Source organism: Palaemon carinicauda, chromosome 1 (genome assembly GCF_036898095.1).
Source record: "Palaemon carinicauda isolate YSFRI2023 chromosome 1, ASM3689809v2, whole genome shotgun sequence".
NCBI classification, from domain to species: Eukaryota; Metazoa; Arthropoda; class Malacostraca; order Decapoda; family Palaemonidae; genus Palaemon; species Palaemon carinicauda.
This window is the reverse complement of record NC_090725.1, coordinates 193,005,643-193,028,504: the sequence shown is the minus strand read 5'-3', so window position 1 is coordinate 193,028,504 and position 22,862 is coordinate 193,005,643. Positions and strand designations below refer to the sequence as shown.

General features: G+C 42.0%; 1 long non-coding RNA gene across 1 annotated transcript in view; it reads right to left on the bottom strand.

Annotated features, from left to right (window-relative positions):
* Positions 1 to 13,858: 13,858 nt before the first annotated feature.
* LOC137643858 (uncharacterized) overlaps positions 13,859 to 22,862 on the bottom strand; it is an 87,552-nt gene continuing 78,548 nt past the window's right edge. The window contains exon 2 of the long non-coding RNA XR_011045084.1: positions 13,859 to 14,377. This is a non-coding gene — a long non-coding RNA (uncharacterized lncRNA). The remainder of the gene's footprint in view (positions 14,378 to 22,862) is intronic.

The window sequence follows — 22,862 nt, the reverse complement described above, 5'->3', positions numbered from 1 at the left end:
TAGAAGGGTCCTTGTGTGTTGTAAGGTAACCATCCGGAACTTCTTGCTCTCGATGAATTTGTTGAGTGGAGACAAGTCTACAATGACTGAGTTTGTCCGAGTTCTTCTTGGGAACACAAAACAGCCTTCCCTGGAATTTGATGGATCTCGCTTTTCTTATTACCTTTTTGTTCAAGAGTTCTGAGGTATATTCTTCCAATAAGGGGGTGGAGTGTTGGAATTATTGTGGAAAAGGGGTTAGAATTTTGTTCCATTTTACAACCGAGTCCATACTTGATTAGGCTGTGAGCCCAGGGATCAAAGGTCCAATGATCCCGAAAGTGGAAGTCTTCCTCCTACCTGGAGCCTCTCTTTGCTGAGAAGTTCCTGAGGACTTATTTCCGTGACCCCGTCCTCCTCTACCCCTTGAAGGGTTTCTTGAGGAACCTCTTTTTGAGCCTCTACCTTTGTAGGGTCGAAAGGTAGATGTGTGCCTCTGAAAGCCTGGGTTAAACACAGGTGATTGAGCTACTAGCTGCCGAGGGACCATCTGGAAGGTGGTTTCCGACTGAGCTACTATTTGAGGCACTGTGGCCATGGTCACGGTCAGAAGTTGTGCAGGTCTACGTGCTTCTACGTGCTTTCTTTGTCTTCCTGTTCTTAGGTTGGGGACCACCGTCTGAGGATGATTTCCTCTTGGAAGATATGCCCCACTTTTGGAGAAGGTTCCTATTCTCCGTGGCGGCTTTGGCGATAACCTCCTGAATCACATCTTGTGGGAAGAGGTCCTTGCCCCAGATGCATGAAGTGAAAGCTTCCTGGGTTCGTGTTTGACCGTTGCTGCGGCAAACACATACTCTCTACAAGCCGTCCTGGACCTGACGAAGGCATAAAACTCCTTCAAAAGGGTACCCATGTGAGACTTGGCTAAGACCATATACATGTCTGGGGCGTTGGTAAGGCCTGCACACATTTCCAGGCAGTTTTGATGAGACAGAAGCGGCTAGTCTCTCTTTTGTCTCCTGTTCCCTCCTCAAAAGATGCTCAGGCAGCTTTGGAAGGTTCTCATTGAACTGCTGACCTGCTATCTCCGGATCCAACTTAGAGACAGAGAAGGTTAGATGAACTTCGTTCCACTTCTCCTCGCAGGTAAGCATGGCTAGACATAATGGTTTACATTCATCTAGCACTGGGCATGGTTTGCCCTCATCAACTGCTCTCATGACAAAGTCAAAGGCTTTCACCGAAAAGGGAAAAGCTCTGGAGGAAGGAGCAATGAAGGTATGATGCCTCTTGCTCAATGCTGAGACCTTGGAGTTGGTATATCCGGCTCCTTTTAGGGTCTTGGATCGGATAGCCTGTGCATTGTCATGCTCAAAGACAATGACTTCCTTCGGTTCCGTTTCCTCAGGGGATGCTGGTTCATCCCGCAGTCTCACGTAACAATCTGGGTATGCCGAAAAGCTAGGCCAAAATTGAAGATCTTCAAGGGGTTTGGCCCCAACTTCTCAGAGATATAGAGCTTCCCATTCATCATGGGCATGTGCTACGCATACCTCCAGGGGTTGGTTTTGGAGCAGTGAGGTAAGTCAGATACTCTAAGAGGCTTAGCAAAGCCTCTGGAAGCACTAGAGCTTTTCCCTTCCCTTACCTCTTTCTTCGTCTCTTTGAGATCTTGCTTAATCTCCTACTGTTCCTTCCGAGAACACTGCCAACATCTGCTGGATCGACTCTAGCAGCGCTTCGCTCCTGCCGACCTGCACATCCGGTCGGGGAGTTGGGACTGAAGAGGTTGACAGCACAGGTTGATATGCCGTCACGGAAAACTGAGGGTCCTCAGTTACCGTCGAAACGGATCTATCTTCCTCCGTAGGTGGTTGAACCATATCTTCTTCAAGGTCTTCTTGTACAAGGCCCTTTTCGGTCCGTTCTTGGTGGATGTCCATACCTTCCAGGGCCTTGTTAATGTCTGCGTCCACTGTCAGTTGGATGAAGGGAGGCTTGACCTGTACCTGGGGCACAACCACACTGGATTGGGCCTTAGGGAACAGAAGGCACCTCAAAGATTAATTAGGTAGGTAAGGTCCCGGAGAGTTCTTCTGGAACCCTCTTACCGAAGAGTTTCTCTTGCTGTATCCCTTGACTCTGTAGTGTCAGGGATCTCTTCTCCAAAGCCTTCGGTCATCAGGGCCGAGAAGGTGGCGCAACCCTTCGGGTCCCAGTACCTCAGGGATCCAGATACGATGCAGCAGGGGGCATGAGACCTGCACATCGTATGCCCACAAAAGTCCTTGCTCTTGTGGTTGCAGAACACGACTGCACACTTCACCATTGGCTCCTCCTGTAAGGAAAGAAAAGGTGTAATAAGTATTGAGTTATTTATATCATTGATATAAATGCATACTTATGAAATAGTAATATTTACTATTATATTTAATAGCTTAGGATAGTAAACTAGAAAGGAAATAGGAAAGACACATATCTGTGTTTCCTCTCCCAGGCAATTGCTGTGACCTCCATCAATATTAATATTTAATTTCCCTATAAGGGAGAAATACAGTGTGGAATAACTCCCGTACATAGAGCCGGAGTCAGTGAATATTTACACTAACTCCTCCACTTGTAGAATATCAATACTGAATGGTGATTTATAAGTGTCCCGATAATTCAAGGATTCATCAGGGTGTTGAGGGAATACTTCACCTCAACATATTATGCGGTCCCAACAATAGACTGAAAGGACACAGAATATGTTAGAAATGCTTGTACTTCTGTATTATTGTAAACTTTAGTATTGTTATATACTGCAGATATACTGGCTACTGTATTGTTGTATAATGTAGTTTTACCAGTATACTACCAGGGTTAGACACTAACTGATAGAGAGAGAGAAAGAATGATAAGGAGGATTTCATATTATGGTTTAGCACAATAATTGGAAGTGCAGGAGGGCTACTGCCGCCTACTGCCTCCTTCCCAGAATGAGAGTTCTAATGGAAGGGGAGGAATGCATCTGATTCTAGCTTCCATCCAGCCACAACTTTTGCCGCCGGCTGTACTGCCGTTTGCAAGGTTTGTGGATGGCAATCCAAGAGAGGTCTGAAGAATTCTCAACAGTATAATGGGTTTCCCACCGGCAGCCGTCAGCGCCGGCTCAGCCTTTCCCCCCGGGGCATTCGCTTCCAGTGAGGGAAGGACATAAGGGGGAATTGTCCGAGGCGGTAACCCAACCGCCGCTGGTAGGATCCTGGCCGGCAACTTAAGTCAACCCGGCAAGCTGGGATGATTGTAGAATACCGGCCAAAAGAACATTGTGATGGCTAGGCCGACACTAAAGGACAGAGGGGGGAGGGAAAAGGGTCTTATAGTTTGCAGGGGAGAAAGGCGGGGAGAAAGGCGACGGCAAGTATGCCGCTTACTTTCGTCTGTAAATCAAAGAAGCATGGCTTCCGATGCCGACAACGTCGTAGGCGGCAGAGGAATCACAATTCCCGTCAGCGACATTGTCAGCTGCAAGACAATACACCCTGAGTTACCGTCATACTTTGAAGCCGGGATACTCTGCGGCAAAGAAGATCGACGGTAAAAAAACTATCAAAGTCAAGCCGGAGTTAACTACTCGGTGGCGATGACAAAAGATAGGGTTGCCGCTTGGGATGGCGGCGCTCAGGGGGGGAGGAAGGGTATATCCTTTTCTCTCTAAAAGAGAAACGTATCAAATTATACCAATAAATTCTAGGGGATATACAGTATATCCCCAACCGAATTAACAAGAGGCTAAACAATGGGATTTACATTACTAACGTATACAAAATGGGTTAGGCCAGCCTAACTAGGTTGGGGACCGCGGCTACGAGTAATACCAGCGGGGTCCTCATCGTATACGAAAGTAACGTTACATATCGGAAGAGGAAATATTATATGTATGCAATCTTCACTAATATAATTTTACCTAACTAGCTAAAAGTTTCTTTATAGTTAAATACCGGGAGCATCGCACCACTAACTGAATAATTTGTATTTATGACGTGCAACAGCGGTCTCAAAATGGCCGCCTCCGGGGTTGGCTGTGCTCCACTTAACACACTTAAATTATGCAAATTCAACTGTGAGAAGCGAGCTGTAAATTATAAACAGGAAAGATCGAATACTCAACTTTCCAGAGGATGAAGATGCTGGAGATTGCATGATAATAATCCAATAAACTGTAACAACACCGAGAGAAATGTGGGAGCGTACTTAGCTTAAATGCTACAGTTGAAAGGAATGATAGGCCAAAGTATTACAGGGAGGGGGTCCACCGTGTACCTTGATAACCTTTCGTTCGCCACTCTTCCCTCCTCAAAGAGTTAATTCTATTCGGGGCGAAGATTGCTGTGTGTCGTATCAAAAAATATGTCCCCTGATATTATGCGATATCCTTAAAGATATATTAAGGATATTTGCACCAGGAGTTAGATTTCTGGAGACCTTTGGTTAAATCTCTGGGAGTATCACTGTAGCAAATATCCCTTAAAAAGCTACCTAAAGGAACCTTCCATCAGGACGACATGGCCGAGCCCAAAAATACATTATATATATATATATATATATATATATATATATATATATATATATATATATATATATATATATATATATATATATATATATATATATATATATATATATATATATATATATATATATATATATATATATATATATACATATATATATATATATATATATATAAACATATATATATATATATATATATATGTATGTATATATATATATATGCACATATATATATATATATATATATATATATATATATATATATGTATATATATATGTATATATATATATATATATATGTACACATACATACACACATATATATATACATATACATACATACATATATATATATATATATATACATACATATATACATATATATATATACATATAAACATATATATACAGTATATATACATATATATAAACATATGTATACATATATATAAATAAATATATACATATATATATATATATACATACATATTTATGTATATGTATGTATGTATGTATGGATATGGATAATATATATATATATATATATATATATGTGTGTATATATACACATATGTATGTGTGTGTGTTTATATATATGAATATGTGTCTATATATATACATGCATATATATGTATAGAAATGTATATACAATGATACCTCTACATAAGATCTTAATTCGTTCCGTGAGCTGCTTCGTATGTTAAAACGATCATATGTTGGAGCAAATATTCCCATAAGAATACACTGTAATTTGTTTAATTTGTTCCTCAGCCTTAAAACCATTGATAACTCCTTAATAAATTGCTACACATAATCACACAAAACATTGATACAAATGAATAATACAGATATATCTAAAAAAAATTATAAAGAAATAAATAAAAAAGGGGTTTTTATTGACACTTTACCTTAGACAGGCTGGCGCAGGTGTAGAAATAGCTACACAGGAGGAGACGGAAGATCAGCGAGGAGGTAAAGACAGCGACTGCGATAACATACTGTAACTTACTCTAACCTACACTACGTGAACTTTAACTTAACTTAGCTTATTTTTTTTTTCATTTTTATATCTAAAATTTTTTTTTAATTATTTTTCTTTTCTATTTTTAATTTGCATCACTTTCACTCGATTCGACCTTACATTTCTTTGCTTCACTTTCTTTCTCTTCATCATGATCACTAGACCGTTTCGTAGATTTTTTAAAGAAATTTCCGAGAGAAAGTTGCTTGGTACGGCTTTTGAGAATTTTTCTAAAGTGTGTTAAACAAACATCATCGAACTGCACAACTACAAAGCAAACCTGAAGTTTCTGTGGGTGATGCTTATTGATGAAATCAACCACGTGTTGATGACATGCCAACATTTGTTTTATTTCAGCCGAACCTAAGATGTGACCTACCTCCTCGATCTCCTCCGACTCACTCAACTGCCCTTGGAACTCATCATGCTGCATGGCTTGCAGCTCTTTGAGTTCCTCGGTGGTGAGCTCTTCATGATGCTCATCGACGAGTTCGGTGATGTCATCCTCATCCACCTCCAGACCCATGGACTTGCCAAGGGATACAATCTCTTCGCCGTCTTCCTCGACGGCAAGCACAGGTCCAGGCTCGGGGCCAAAACCTTCGAAATCTCTGGGAGCAACAGCACCAGGCCAAAGCTTCTTCCAAGCTGAATTCAGGGTCCGACGAGTTACTCCCTCCCAAGCCTGATCTATGATCTTTCAGCAGTGCACGATATTAAAATGGTTCCTCCAAAATTCACGCAAAGTTAAGTTGGTGCTTTGCGTGACATTAAAGCGCTGCTTAAATAAGTGCTTGGTGTAGAGCTTCTTGAAATTAGAGATGACTTGCTGGTCTAGGGGCTGGAGGATAGGGGTGGTATTCGGTGGAAGATACAACACTTTGATGAATTTGTATTCGTCGATGATATCATCTTCGAGTCCTGGGGGGTGAGCGGGTACATTGTCCAAACAAAGCAAGCACTTCAAAGGCAAATTCCTCTCCTAAAGGTGCTTCTTGACAGCAGGGCCGAAAACTACGTTTACCCATTCCATAAAGATATGCCTAGTGACCCAAGGCTTAGAATTAGAACGCCATAGAACATGCAGCAGGTCTTTATTAATTCTATGTGCTTTAAATGCTCTAGGGTTTTCAGAATGGTAAACTAATAACAGCTTTATTTTGCAGTCCCCGCTGGCGTTGGCACAAAGCGCTAGTCAACTGATCCTTCATAGGCTTATGTCCAGGCATTTTCTTCTCTTCGGCAGTAATGTATATTCGACTAGGCATCTTTTTCCAACACAGACCGGTTTCATCACACTTGAAAACATGCGGCTCTACGTAGCTTTCCTCCTCCATGATCTTTTCGAACTTTTTAACAAAATCATTAGCAGCCTTGGTGTCCGAACTTGAAGCCTCTCCATGCCGAACAACTGAATGAATCCCGGACCGTTTCCTAAATTTCTCGAACCAACCTCGAGACGCCTCGAATTCCTCCGTTGTAGAATCGGTTGAACTCTCCCCCGCGTCACCCCGAGAGCCCGCCGCCTTCAAGTCACAATAGATAGCACTGGCCTTCTCACAAATGATCGTTTCAGTGATTATATCGCCAACAATCTCCTTGTCTTTTATCCAGATCAACAAAAGGCGTTCCATCTCTTCCAGAGTAGGGCTACGATGTTTAGAAATAATGGTGATCCCCTTCGATGGTTTAACTGCTTTAATGACTGCCTTCTGTTTTATGATCGTCGAGATCGTAGACATATTCCGGCCATATTGTTTAGCCAGATCGCTAACACGCACACCTCGCTCATGTTTTTCTATTATTTCTTGTTTTAGTTCTAATGAAAGCATTGACTTCTTCCTTTTCTCACCACTACTACTTCCTGAACCAAAACTAAGCTTTTTAGGACCCATGATTATAAGTAAAATCAAAATTGAAACGTGAGAAAAGGAAGATAAAAAACACTGTTAATAACGGAGCGAATAGAGAACAACCACACGATGCGCACGAGATGAGAGGACTGATCAAGGCGACGTTCGATTGGCATCCCTCCGATGTGGTGCCATCTACCGGCATAAACAAGAAACTACGATCGACGTTTCGAGAAAATTCTAAGCGTATGATCTACGTCGTATGTTGGAGCAAGACTTCGGGTGTCGAGACGCAAATAAGATTGAATTTTACTCCGGATGTTGGAAAATTTGTATGTAAAGACAATCGTATGTAGAGGTTCCACTGTATATATATATATATATATATATATATATATATATATATATATATATATATGTGTGTATATATATATATATATATATATATATATATATATAAAGTTTATATATATAAATATATATATATAAATATATATATATATATATATATATATATATATATATATATATATATGTATATAAATGTATATTATAAATATATGCATGTGTATGTGTATATAATGTGTATATATGTATGTATAATATGCGTATAATGTGTATATATTTATATATATGTATGTATGTATGTATATATATTTATATATATATATATATATATATATATATATATATATATATATATATATATATATTTATATATATAGGTATATATATATAGGTGTATATAATTTATATATATATATATATATATATATATATATATATATATATATATATATATATATATTATACACACATCTAGACACTTGCTCTTTATTATACAGGGGAGATTCACGCCCTTCAGTTTTACTTTTAGTGGCATCTTCATGCTGAGGAAAGGTCAAGTCCTTTCACGACATTGTGAGGATAATTTTCATGTCATCTGTCAAAGAAGTGTTTTTCTAGAAAACCTCATGTACAGCTTTTGATCGGCACATCAGTATTCACTAAACCACTTTGGAACCACCTGATTTTAATAATATGATGAATGTTACAGAGAATTTGTTAATAGTTCTGTGTATGATGAGTAATTTCATATGATATTTTCTAATTTTTTTGCATCAATCTCGTATGCATTTTTGGGTTAAAGGTTTATCTGTATTGAGCATACACTTTAATATTGACTATATCACCTGCATAAATGGTAAACTTCATGATATGTTAACTCTTGCAGTATTCCTTTTCCGAATTATATTTAGTGACTTCATTGTAAATTTGTAAGGGTCAATTTCTAACTATTACAGAATTCCTTGACAGTGTAACAAAATACATGGTGTTTATATTTTCTGAATTCTTTTTAAATTAGGAGTCAAATTATAACTATTGCAGAGTTACGTGTGGAGAAAATTTATTTTCACATTTGATCAAATTTGAGTAACAATTTTTCCCATGGTGCTTATTTATCAGCTGTGTCCCCTTTATGATTAGATTTGTCAATTTCTTTCAAAATTTATTTGTCACATGTATTCACCTGCACTATTTCATGGGTTTGATTTAGAATTTGGCCTATATAGCCTTGCACTGGGCATATCAAACCATTGAGCCTCCATGCATAACTTGGGAAAGCCCTGCAGGTACAGGATAAAGTATAAAATAAGTTTGACAGCAAGATGAAGAAAGGATGTGAGGACAGAAGTAAAGTGGAAGGATATAAATCAAGTACAGCTAGGGCCCAAAGGAACAATGCAAAAACACATAAGTAATCTCAACAGTTCACTGCGCTCAGTACAGTAATGGCACAACCCCCTATATGGCTTTGTTTTATGGTACTTTTCATACTTCCAGTGCCCCTTCTACAGTCTCATCCCCAATAACCTAAATCATGATGTAATAAACAGTAACTTACAGGAGAAAAGCGACTAGCATTTGAAAGTGCACTATATGAATATCACAATGGTATTGGCAAGCCACCCCATACGAACAAAACAGTAATCATAACACCGAAATAGGCTCCAAATAACTAATACCAAAAATCCCAGTAAAATTTAATACTAATCAGAGGATGAAAGACAAAGGGGAAGGTACTTAAAAGTGAAAAAAAGAACCTAATTGACAAAAAAATTTATGAAAAATTATCCCCGATGAACCTCAAAGTAAACAAAGCATGTACACCACCCCCCTCTTAAATGAAAGCCAAAGCCATAAGAAGCATTACCCCAGCGAAGGATAAAACTGAACACAGGTACCTAGCTTAATAATGCTTAATAACACAGATGTACAGCAAGTGTACTCAATAAAGCAAACATACAGAGAGTGAAGGTTTGGAGCCTGTTGATGACGTAAGTGCGGAGGCGAGAACAGGAACGATGGTTCTTTTAAAAAAATTATATTTTCAATATAAAATAAATTTTTTAACATATGTACTTACCCGGTGGATATATATGTAGCTAACGTCTCCGACGGTCGGCAGATTCAAAACTTGCGGGCGATCACTATGCTGGTTGGTTGGGTGTACACTAGCGCCAACTGTCGGCAGGATACTAAACAAATTCCGATAATCTCCAGTTCTTCTCAGCCCGTAGGGTCTCTAGAAGGGCTGAAGGGAGGGAATTTAATTATATATATCCACCGGGTAAGTATATTCAAAAATTGATTTTAACTTGAAAATATCATTTATAAATATTTGACTTAGCCGGTGGATATTTATGTAGCTGATTCACATCCTTGGTGGAGGGTAGAGACCAGTATTAAATATTGCAGGAATATAAGCTCAAGAGGATATTGGGATTAAGGGAATGTAGTGGCAGAACCTTCACCCACTACTGCACTCGCTGCTACGAAAGGCCCCAATGTGTAGCAGTCGTCATAAAGAGTCTGGACATTTTTTAAATAATGTGACACGAACACAGATTTGCTCCTCCAAAAGGTTGCGTCCATAATACTTCTAAGTGATCTATTCTGTTTAAAAGCCACTGACGTCGCCACTGCTCTGACTTCATGAGCTTTAACTTTAAGCAATTTCCGATCATCCTCATTCAAGTGAGTGAGCCTCTCTGATTAAAAGTCTAACAAAATATGACGAGGCATTTTTCGACATTGGTAAGGAGGGCTTTTTCACTGAACACCATAAAGCCTCTGAATTACTTTGTAACATTTTGGTTCTACTAAGATAAAACTTCAGAGCCCTTACAGGGCATAAGATTCTTTCAATTTCATTCCCAACAACCTCCGATAGGTTGGGAATTTCAAATGACTTCGGCCATGGATGAGATGGTCGCTCATTTTTGGCCAGGAAACCAAGCTGCAGGGAGCATACTGCTTTATTGGAGCAGAAGCCAATATTTTTGCTGAAGGCATGCACTTCAGTCACTCTCTTTGCAGTAGCAAGGCTCACTAAAAAGAGAGTTTTGAGGGTAAGATCTTTGAGAGAAGCTGAGTTTAGTGGTTCAAATCTTTCAGGCATAAGAAATTTAAGGACTACGTCCAAATTCCAACCTGGAGTAGTAACTTGACGTTCCTTGGAAGTTTCAAAGGACTTGAGAAGATCTTGAAGATCCTTATTATTAGATAAATCTAGGTTTCTGTGTCTAAACACCAAAGCTAACATGCTTCTGTAGCCTTTAATAGTTAAGGCAGAAAGGCTGCGGTTATTTCTGAGATGAAGCAGGAAGTCCGCGATCTGTGCTACAGTGGTATTAGATGAGGAAACGGAAGAGGACTTGTACCAGTCTCTAAATACCTCCCATTTAGATTGGTAGATCCTGATGGTAGAGGATCTCTTTGCCATTGCAATCACTCTAGCTGCCTCCTTCGAAAACTCTCTAGCTCTAGTGAGTCTCTTGATTGTCTGAAGGCAGTTAGACGAAGCGCGGGGAGGCTTTGATGGAATCTCTTTATGTGAGGTTGACGAATGAGATCCATCCACAATGGTAAACTTCTTGGAACGTCCACCAACCATTGATGTACCTCGGTGAACCATTCCATGGAGGGCCTGAGGGGAGCAACCAACGTCAACCTGGTTCCTTCGTGAGAGATGAACTTCTAAAGAACCTTGTAAAGGATCTTGAATGGCGGAAAGGCATAAATTTCTAGATGGGACCAGTCCAGAAGAAAAGCGTCTAAGTGGGCTGCTTCTGGATCTGGGACTGGAGAGCAGTAAGTGGGAAGCCTCTTTGTCAAGGAAGTCGCAAACAGATCTATGGTAGGGCAACCCCAAACCCTCCATAGCTTCTCGCACACGTCTTGGTGAAGAGTCCACTCTGTGGAAATTACTTGACCCCTCCTGCTAGGCAGTCTGCTCTCATATTCTTCTCTCCTTGAACAAATCTTGTCATAAGGGAGAAGTTTCTTTCCTTTGATGAAATGATAAGGTCCTTTGCGGTGACGAAAAGGGAGTGAGAGTGGGTTCCTCCCTGTTTTGAGATATACAGTAGGCTAAGGCCGTGGGTATTGTCCGAGTTCACTTGTACCACCTTGTTCTTGATCAGATTCTCGAAACTTTCCAAGGCCAGATGGACTGCCAGAAGCTCCTTGTGATTTATATGAAGTTCCTTCTGATCCTTGGACCAAAGACCTGAGCATTCTCGATTGTCCAGAGTTGCTCCCCAACCCATGTCCGATGCGTCTGTATACAACACATGGTCTGGGCTCTTGGGGGCCAGTGAGAGACCCTCTCGATGTCTGAGGTTGCTGTCCCACCAAGCCAGGCAAGTCTTGATTGAGCTTGAGATCGGAATGGAAATCGCCTGTAAGCCCTTCTCTTTGTTCCAATGTTGGTTTAGGTAGAACTGAAGAGGATGCAGGTTGAGTCTTCCCAGGGAGACAAATTATTCTAACGATGATAGGGTTCCCACGAGGCTCATCCAAACCCCTACCGAATAATTGCTCCTTCTGAAAGAGATGAATTTTTAACAGAGCTTGATCCAATCTTGTGGGCGATGGAAAAGCCCGAAATACTTGACTCTGTATCTCCATCCCCAAATATAGAATCGTCTGGGATGGAGTCAGCTGTGACTTATAACTCTTTGACTAGGTTCAATGTCCACCTGAGATCCTCCAGACAGCGGTGGAAGGACGACGCTCTGATCAACCAGTCGTCTAAATAAAGGGAGGCTCTGATCCCTGACGAATGTAGGAAGCTTGCTACATTTCTCATGAGCCTTGTAAAAACAAGAGGAGCAGGGCTGAGGCCGAAGCACAGTGCTCGAAATTGGTACACTTATTTCCCGTGCATGAACCTTAGATATCTTTGAAAGGTTGGGTGAATCGGGATATGGAAGTACGCATCCTGGAGGTCGAGAGAGACCATCCAGTCGCCTTCCCTTACTGCTGCTAGAACAGATTTTGTAGTTTCCATCGTGAACTTGGTTTTCATAATGAACACATTTAGTGCACTCACATCTAGCACTGGTCTCTAACACCCCCCCCCCCCACCTGTTCTTCGGAACCAAGTCGTATTTGACCATGTTACATGTGGCAGACAATGAGCAGATTTTAAGTTGGTGTGGCAAGTTCTAATATACCTCAAATTCCATGTCTCCCTTATACCCACTAAGTTCACCCTCTACACATTGATAGACTGGCAATAGAGAGGAGAATAATACTTCTTTGATAATCAGGTTGTACTGAATTCCTGGTTCTAGCCTTATACAAGAAAGCTCTTGGAGATCCCGTTACGTGCACACAAAGAGCACATTCAGAGGTGCTATCGTGAGTTCTAATGTGCCTGAAATTTCAGGTTTTCCCTATACTCACTGAAACCATGCTCTACATATTCATAGACTGGTACAAAAGCAGGGGAAAAATATTTCTTTGGTAATCAGATCGTATTTGATTCCCTGCTCTAGTCTTAATCAATAAAGTGCTTGGAGACCACGTCATATGTGGCAGACAATGAGCAGATTCGGAGGTACTGTGGTAAGTTCCAATGTGCCTGAAATTCAACATCTTCCCTATATTCTACTGAGTCTATGCTATACATATTGATAGACTGGTACTAGAGCAGGGGAAAACAATTTCTTTGGTAATCAGGTCGTATGGGATTCCCTGTTCTAGCCTTGTACAAGAAAGTCCTTGGAGACCACAAAGAACTTTAACCTAAAATTGAGTATTCATACAATCCTCACTCAAAATATATCAATTTCACAACTCTACTAAAAAGAAAATGATCAATTGTAATCCAATCCACACAATTCTAAAGAAGCTGCTGAAATTAATTCCAAAATTTGATAGCTTCCATAAAATCCAATGCTAAGCTTCAAGCAAACGGCGATCACCAATTACAATCGATTTTGACATTTAAATTTAATAAATTCAATTTATTACAAACTTGAATTTAGAATAAATATCTTAAACTAAGAATCACCTGTGTTCATCTATCTTGAGTTTCGAAACTAACAATTAATAATCACTGTTGAATAAATTCAGTCATTTCATAATTCAATCAAGGACCAATAGTTCACCGAAACAAAATCGCTTGTTCTAAATGGAGCTTAGGAAATCAGTTACTGTACATAAAATTGGCAATTTATCTTTAATGCCAAAACGATGGAATAATTTCCTTACCTTTGGGAGGCCATAGAGTTGCAATTGTAGATTAAAAAACTATCCACAATAATCAATTGCAAAATAAAGAATTCAGAATGTAAATATTACAGTAAAATTGATCTAATATGTTGACCAAATTCACTTTACACTATACATTAAATTTAATTAAGCAATTTAATTATGTTTTGTTTTTAGTGCTATTACTATATCATAAAATGTATAGGACTTTAATATTTTATAAATATGTTATTGTGGATAGCATGTATATTATACCAAGTACTGCTGGAGTACAAGTGACCTATTGACAGTACAGGTATATAACTTTCTATAATACATAGTACAGTAATAAAGAAGCAAATATTGATATCTAGAAGAACTCCAGCAGCACATGGTATATCACCTACCTTTGGAGAGACACCTGAAATAAATCAAATAAAACATTACTAAAATATATAAGTTAAAAAAAAGTCTAAAATTCTACAAAAAAAATGAAAAAAAAAAAAATCCTTCATTCTTGTTTTTGAACCTATCTTTCCAAACCTGACCATTAATAAATTTGATCTGACATTCTCAAAACCAAATGCAATATAACATGACATAAAATGAGTATAAGCTTCATAAAGTCTGAGGTACTTGATTTACAGTATGAACTAGAAATGGCTTAGATAACCAAAGGTAATATACTCGTACTTATCTAGGTTCCCAACCCAAGATGTTGATTGCATGAACACCTTTATCTCAATTTTTATATTTTTAGCTTAACATCTCTCACAAAATATGATGTAATATCACATTCACACAATACAAAATTAAGAACACTCAATTACTGTACAGTGGAACCTCTACATACGAATGTCTTAACATACGAATTTTCCAACATCCGAAGTAAACTTTGACCAAATTTCTGTCTCGACACCCGAAGTGTTGCTCCAACATACAAAGTAAACAATACGCGTACGCGTGGAATTTTCTCGAAAGCGTCAACCATGGTTTGTTGTTGATGCCGCTAGACGGCAGCACATCGGAGGGACGCCAATCGAGCGACACCTAGATCAGTCCTCTCATTTCGTGCGCATCGTGTGGTTGTTCTCTATTCGCTCAGTTATTAACAGTGTTTTTTATCTTCCTTTTTCACGTGTTGTTTTCTGTGTTTCGTAATCATGGGTCGTAAAAAGCTTAGTTTCGGTTCAGGATGTAGTAGTAGTGGTGAGAAAAGGAAGAAGTCAATGCTTTCATTAGAACTAAAGCAAGAAATAATAGAAAAGCATGAGCGAGGTGTACGTGTTAACGATCTGGCTAAACAATATGGCCGGAATATGTCTACGATCTCGACGATCATAAAACAGAAGGCAGCCATTAAAGCAGTGAAACCTTCAAAGGGGATCACGATTATTTCCAAACGTTGTAGCCCTACCCTTGAAGAGATGGAATGCCTTTTGTTAATATGGATAAAGGACAAGGAGATTGTTGGCGATACGATCACTGAAACGATCATTTGTGAGAAGGCCAGCGCTATCTACAGTGACTTGAAGGCGGCGGCCTCTGGGGATGACGCTGGGGAGAGCTCAGCCGATCCTACGACAGAGGAATTCAAGGCGTCTCGAGATTGGTTCGAGAAATTTAGGAAACGGACCGGGATTCATTCAGTTGTTCGGCATGGAGAGGCTTCAAGTTCGGACACCAAGGCTGCTAAAGACTTTGTTGAAAAGTTTGAAAGCATCGTGGCGGAGGAAGGCTACGTAGAGCAGCAGGTGTTCAACTGTGATGAAACCGGTCTGTTTTGGAAAAAGATGCCTAGTCGAATGTACATTACTGCCGAAGAAAAGAAAATGCCTGGACATAAGCCAATGAAGGATCGGTTGACTCTTGTGCTTTGTGTCAATGCCAGCGGGGACTGCAAGATTAAGCCTTTATTAGATTACCATTCCGAAAACCCTAGGGCATTTAAAGCTCATAGAATTAATAAAGACCTGCTACATGTTCTATGGTGTTCTAATTCTAAGGCTTGGGTTACTAGGCATATCTTTGTGGAATGGGTAAACGTAGTTTTCGGCCCTGCTGTCAAGAAGTACATTCAGGAGAGGAATTTGCCTTTGAAGTGCTTGCTTTGTTTGGACAATGTACCCGCTCACCCCCCCGGACACGAAGATGATATCATCGACGAATACAAATTCATCAAAGTGTTGTATCATCCACCGAATACCACCCCTATCCTCCAGCCCATGGACCAGCAAGTCACCTCTAATTTTAAGAAGCTGTACACCAAGCACTTATTTAAGCATTGCATTAATGTCCCGCAAAGCACCAACTTAACTTTGCGTGAAATTTGGAGGAGCCACTTTAATATCGTGCACTGCTTAAAGATCATAGATCAGGCTTGGGAGGGAGTAACTCGTCGGACCCTGAATTCAGCTTGGAAGAAGCTTTGGCCTGGTGCTGTTGCTCCCAGAGATTTCGAAGGTTTTGGCCCTGAGAATGAACCTGTGCTTGCAGCCGAGGAAGACGTCGAAGAGATTGTATCCCTTGGTAAGTCCATGGGTCTGGAGGTGGATGAGGATGACATCACCGAACTCGTCGATGAGCATCATGAAGAGCTCACCACCGAGGAACTCAAGGAGCTGCAAGCCATGCAGCATGATGAGTTCCAAGCGCAGTTGAGTGAGTCTGAGGAGACCGAGGAGGTAGGCCAAATTTTAGGTACGGCGGAAATAAAACAGATGTTGGCATATCATCAACACGTGGTTGATTTCATCGACAAGCATCACCCACAGAAACTTCAGGTTTGCCGTGTTGTTGCGCAGTTCGATGATGTTTGCTTAACTCATTTCAGAAAAATCCTCCAAAGCCGTACCAAGCAACTTTCACTCCATAGTTTCTTTAAAAAATCTCTACTAAAACGGTGTAGTGATCATGATGAAAAGAAAGAAAGTGAAGCAAAGAAAAGGAAGACCGAATCGAGTGAAAGTGATGAAAATTAAAAATACTTAAAGAAAAAAAATGTAAAAAAAACATAAAATTATAAAAATGAAAAAAAAATAAGCTAAGTTAAGTAAAAGTTCACGTAGTGTAAGTTAGTGTAAGTTATCGTACACATTATCGTACAAAGTCGCCGTCCCTACCTCCTCGCTGATCTTCCATCTCCTCCTGCGTAGCAGTCCCAACACCTGCGCTGGCCTGTCGCTAAGGTAAAGTGTTACAGTACATAAAAACCCCTTCTTTATTTATTATTTCTTTATTATTCTTTTTTTAGATATTTCTGTATTATTATATTGTATTAATGTTATGTATAATTATGTGTAGCCATTTATTAAGGAGTTATTATGGGTTTTTAGGCTGAGGAACGAATTAAACAAATTACCGTGTATTCTTATGGGAATATTTGCTCCAACATACGATCGTTTTAACATACTAAGCAGTTTCTGGAACGAATTAAGATCGTATATAGAGGTATCACTGTACCTAATATTGCCTATCGTTTAGTCTGACAACAGATTAGCATCTATACTAACAAACTGCTTGATACAGACAGTGGATTTGTATCTTAACATGCCATAACAATGGCCTAGGAAAAATGTTATTTTTATTAATAAAATAAATTTTTGAATATACTTACCCGATAATCATGTAGCTGTCAACTCCGTTGCCCGACAGAATTCTATGGAGGGATACGCCAGCTATCACAATACTAGAAGGGGGTGTATTTACCAGCGCCACCTGTGGCCAGGTACTCAAGTACTTCTTGTTGACACCTCCTCAATTATTCCTCGGTCCACTGGTTCTCTATGGGGAGGAAGGGAGGGTCGATTAAATCATGATTATCGGGTAAGTATATTCAAAAATTTATTTTATTAATAAAAATAACATTTTTCAATATTAAACTTACCCGATAATCATGTAGCTGATTCACACCCAGGGGGGTGGGTGAAAACCAGTGTACAAGATTAAAGGATAGCTAAGTATCCCATATTTCATATAATCAGTTATCCACAATAACAATGAAATAATAAGTACCTGGTAAGGAAGTCGACTTGAACCGTTACTCTGCCTTTAATAAGATCGTCTTCCTTACTGAGCGCAGCGTTCCTCTTGGGAGGCTGAATCAACTCAAAGGTGCTAAAGTATACAGGGCTGCAACCCATACTAAAGGACCTCATCACAACCTTTAACCTTGGCGCTTCTCAAGAAAGAATTGACCACCCGCCAAATCAACAAGGATGTGGAAGGCTTCTTAGCCGACCGTACAACCCATAAAAAGTATTCAAGAGAAAGGTTAAAAAGTTATGGGATTATGGGAATGTAGTGGCTGAGCCCTCGCCTACTACTGCATTCGTTGCTACGAATGGACCCAGGGTGTAGCAGTACTCGTAAAGAGACTGGACATCTTTGAGATAGAATGATGCGAACACTGACTTGTTTCTCCAATAGGTTGCATCCATAACACTCTGCAGAGAACGGTTCTGTTTGAAGGCCACTGAAGTAGCCACAGCTCTCACTTCATGTGTCCTTACCTTCAGCAAAGCAAGGTCTTCTTCCTTCAGATGAGAATTTGCTTCTCTAATCAGAAGCCTGATGTAGTAAGAAACTGAGTTCTTAGACATTGGTAGAGAAGGCTTCTTGATAGCACACCATAAGGCTTCTGATTGTCCTCGTAATGGTTTTGACCTTCTTAGATAGTACTTAAGAGCTCTAACTGGGCAAAGTACTCTCTCCAGTTCGTTCCCCACCATGTTGGACAGGCTTGGGATCTCGAACGACTTAGGCCAAGGACGGGAAGGAAGCTCGTTTTTAGCCAAAAAACCGAGCTGCAAGGAACATGTAGCCGTTTCAGATGTGAAACCTATGTTCCTGCTGAAGGCGTGGATCTCACTTACTCTTTTACCTGTTGCTAAGCACACGAGGAAAAGAGTTTTTAATGTGAGGTCCTTAAAAGAGGCTGATTGGAGCGGTTCAAATCCTGATGACATTAGGAACCTTAGGACCACGTCTAGATTCCAGCCTGGAGTGGACAACCGACGTTCCTTTGAGGTCTCAAAAGACCTAAGGAGGTCCTGTAGATCTTTGTTGGAGGAAAGATCCAAGCCTCTGTGGCGGAAAACCGCTGCCAACAAACTTCTGTAACCCTTGATCGTAGGAGCTGATAGGGATCTTACGTTCCTTAGATGTAACAGGAAGTCAGCAATCTGGGTTACATTGGTACTGGTTGAGGAAAACTGCATTGGCCTTGCACCAGCTTCGGAAGACTTCCCATTAAGACTGATAGACTCTGAGAGTGGATGTCGTCCTTGCTCTGGCAATCGCTCTGGCTGCCTCCTTCGAAAAGCCTCTAGCTCTTGAGAGTCTTTCGATAGACTGAAGGCAGTCAGACGAAGAGCGTGGAGGTTGGGTGTACCTTCTTTACGTGAGGTTGACGCAGAAGGTCCACTCTAGGAGGAAGAGTCCTGGGAACGTCGACCAGCCATTGCAGTACCTCAGTGAACCATTCTCTCGCGGGCCAGAGGGGAGCAACCAACGTCAGCCGTGTCCCTTTGTGAGAGGCGAACTTCTGAAGTACCCTGTTGACAATCTTGAACGGCGGGAATGCATACAGGTTGAGATGGTACCAATCCAGCAGAAAGGCATCCACGCGAACTGCTGCTGGGTCTGGAATCGGAGAACAATACAAGAGGAGCCTCTTGGTCATCGAGGTAGCGAATAGATCTATGGTTGGCTGACCCCACAGGGCCCAAAGTCTGCTGCAAACATTCTTGTGAAGGGTCCACTCTGTGGGGAAGACCTGACCCTTCCGGCTGAGGCGATCTGCCATGACATTCATATCGCCCTGAATGAGCCTCGTTACCAGCGTGAGCTTTCGATCTTTTGACCAAATGAGGAGGTCCCTTGCGATCTCGAACAACTTCCTCGAATGAGTCCCTCCCTGCTTGGAGATGTAAGCCAAGGCTGTGGTGTAGTCGGAGTTCACCTCCACCACCTTGTTAAGCTGGAGGGACTTGAAGTTTATCAAGGCCAAATGAACTGCCAACAACTCCTTGCAATAGATGTGAAGTGTCCTTTGCTCCTGATTCCATGTTCCCGAGCATTCCTGTCCGTCCAGTGTCGCACCCCAGCCCGTGTCCGATGCGTCCGAGAAGAGACGGTGGTCGGAGGTCTGAACAGCCAAAGGTAGACCTTCCTTGAGAAGAATGCTGTTCTTCCACCACGTTAGAGAAGACCTCATCTCTTCGGAAACAGGAACTGAGCCCGTCTCTAGCGTCATGTCCTTTATCCAGTGAGCAGCTAGATGATACTGAAGGGGGCGGAGGTGGAGTCTCCCTAACTCGATGAACAGGGCCAGCGATGAAAGTGTCCCTGTTAGACTCATCCACTGCCTGACTAAGCATCGGTTCCTTCTCAGCATGCTCTGGATGCATTCTAGGGCTTGGAAGATCCTTGGGGCCGACGGACAAGTCCGAAAAGCTCGACTCTGAAGATCCATACCCAAGGAGACAATGGTCTGGGATGGAACGAGCTGAGACTCCTCAAAATTGACCAGGAGGCCCAGTTCCTTGGTCAGATCCATAGTCCATTTGAAAATCTCCAGACAGCGACGACTTGAGGGAGCTCTTAAAAGCCAGTCGTCTGACGGAGCCGGACACAAGATCATGATACTGCTGCACAGTCTGTAAACTGTCAATCATGGGCAAGCGAGGAAGTACAGTGACAACCCGAATCTGTCTAGACTGTCTGGGTCGTACAGACAACTCCTTAACGGGTTGCTGAGGTTGCTGCACTGCGTCACAACAAGTCCCTTCTGTTGGTTGTTGAACGTCTTCCCCGTGACACATTGACTCCGTAAACAAAAAATCCTCTAACAAGGACTAAGCTTGGACTGCATGTCATGCAACACAGCTCAAGGTCTATGGGAGCAGGTGTGGTAACAGACGGGATTAGCGGCTGAAGTGTAACCATTACCTTCCCTGTAAGCATGTTATGCTTAAATAAAAGTCCATAAGAGGTTATGCAGCTAAAGGCTCCCTCCAAATGACAGAGTCCTCAAGGGAATATCAGAAGGAGGGAGAAAAGAACTTTCTCATCTACAGGGACCTTATCCTAGAAAAGCTAAGTTCTCTGAGTGAGGGTTCACTGGTGCAAAGCAGCAGACTAGAAGGCAACGTTATGAAACTGCTAGACAGTCTAGTGAGTTGGCAACAACCCAAGATGTGTTGAGAAGCATGCGGTAAGGTATGCAGAGCATGATGTATGCAGAGTATGCTGTATGCAGAGCATGCTGTATGTAGAGCATGTTGTATGCAGAGCATGCTGAATGCAGAGCATGCTGTATGCAGAGCATGCTGTATGCAGAGCATGTTGTATGCAGAGCATGCTGAATGCAGAGCATGCTGAATGCTGAGCATGTAGTAAGCAGAGCCTGCTGTAAGCAGAGCCTGCTGAAAGGAAAGCAGAGCGTGTGCATGGCGTTTAACATTTCTCAGAAATTCCATGACCAGTGCTAGAGTGCTTGATGCATGCTTGCATGGGGTTTAAACCATGGTATGCTGAACAGCAGAGTCAGAACGAGCTGGAACAACAATAGTGTGGTTTCCTCTTCAAGACTCCGATGAGGGAACACCTGAGGCTCAGTCTGCAAAGGCTGAATAAAAGACAAGCAGAAGGAAGGCGCATGGGTGGAGGAGGCTGACTCCTAGCATGAGTGGTTGAACCCAAGGGTTGCGCTTGCTGAGCGGTTGGCGGAAGCGGAGTAGCAAGTTCCAGTTCCTGTGGTGTGAGCGGAGCGCGATGAGGAAGAGGCTGCGCAGAACAAGGTAAATGTCTCGCAAGCTGAGGCTCCTGAGGCGCAAGGCTAAGGTGTTGTGGTGCTTGCCTTATGGAGGGTTGAGCTCGCTGCAGCAAGAGCTGAGGAAACTGACTCATGGACGGGAGAGGTTGTTGTACCTCAACCGAGTGTTGCATCACTGGTGGAGCAGCAAGTGGAGGCGGAGGAAGAGAGGTATAATCCTCCTGATCCCAATGTAAAGGTTGCCTTAAGAAAGGCGGAGGCTGAACACCACAGGGAACAGCAAACTCAGCACGTGTCTCAACATCGTACGCCTGGCAGGTGGAACTGCTGGCAGGTGGTACTGCGATCAGGCGGAGCGAGTGTAGGTGGAGGGAGTGTAGGCGGAGGCGGAGGAGCAACACTCTCAGCCCGACACTCACGCATCAAGTCCGAAAGCTGTGCTTGCATGGACTGTAGTAGAGTCCACAACATCATACGCCTGGCAGATGGTACTGTGATCAGGCGGAGCGAGTGTAGGAGGAGGGAGTGTAGGCGGAGGCGGAGGAGCAACACTCTCAGCCCGACACTCACTCATCAAGTCCGAAAGCTGTGCTTGCATGGACTGTAGTAGAGTCCACAACATCGTACGCCTGGCAGATGGTACTGTGATCAGGCGGAGCGAGTGTAGGAGGAGGGAGTGTAGGCGGAGGCGGAGGAGCAACACTCTCAGCCCGACACTCACTCATCAAGTCCGAAAGCTGTGCTTGCATGGACTGTAGTAGAGTTCACAACATCGTACGCCTGGCAGATGGTGCTGCGACCAGGCGGAGCAGGTGCAGGCTGGGCGAGCACAGGCGGAGCAGGTGCAGGCTGGGCGAGCACAGGTGGAGCAGGTGCAGGCTGGGCGAGCACAGGCGGAGCAGGTGCAGGCTGGGCGAGCACAGGCGGAGCGAGAACAGGTGGAGGGAGTGTAGGCGGAGGAGGAGGTGCAACACTCTCAGCCCGACACTCACGCATCAAGACCGAAAGTTGTGACTGCATTCGGGTTGTGAACTTTAACTTCGTACGTCTGGCATAGGTCTGGACTTAACGTTTAAGAAGTCTTGAGACCTGAGACCAGCGTTACTCTGCTTTTATTTTCTCCCCTAAT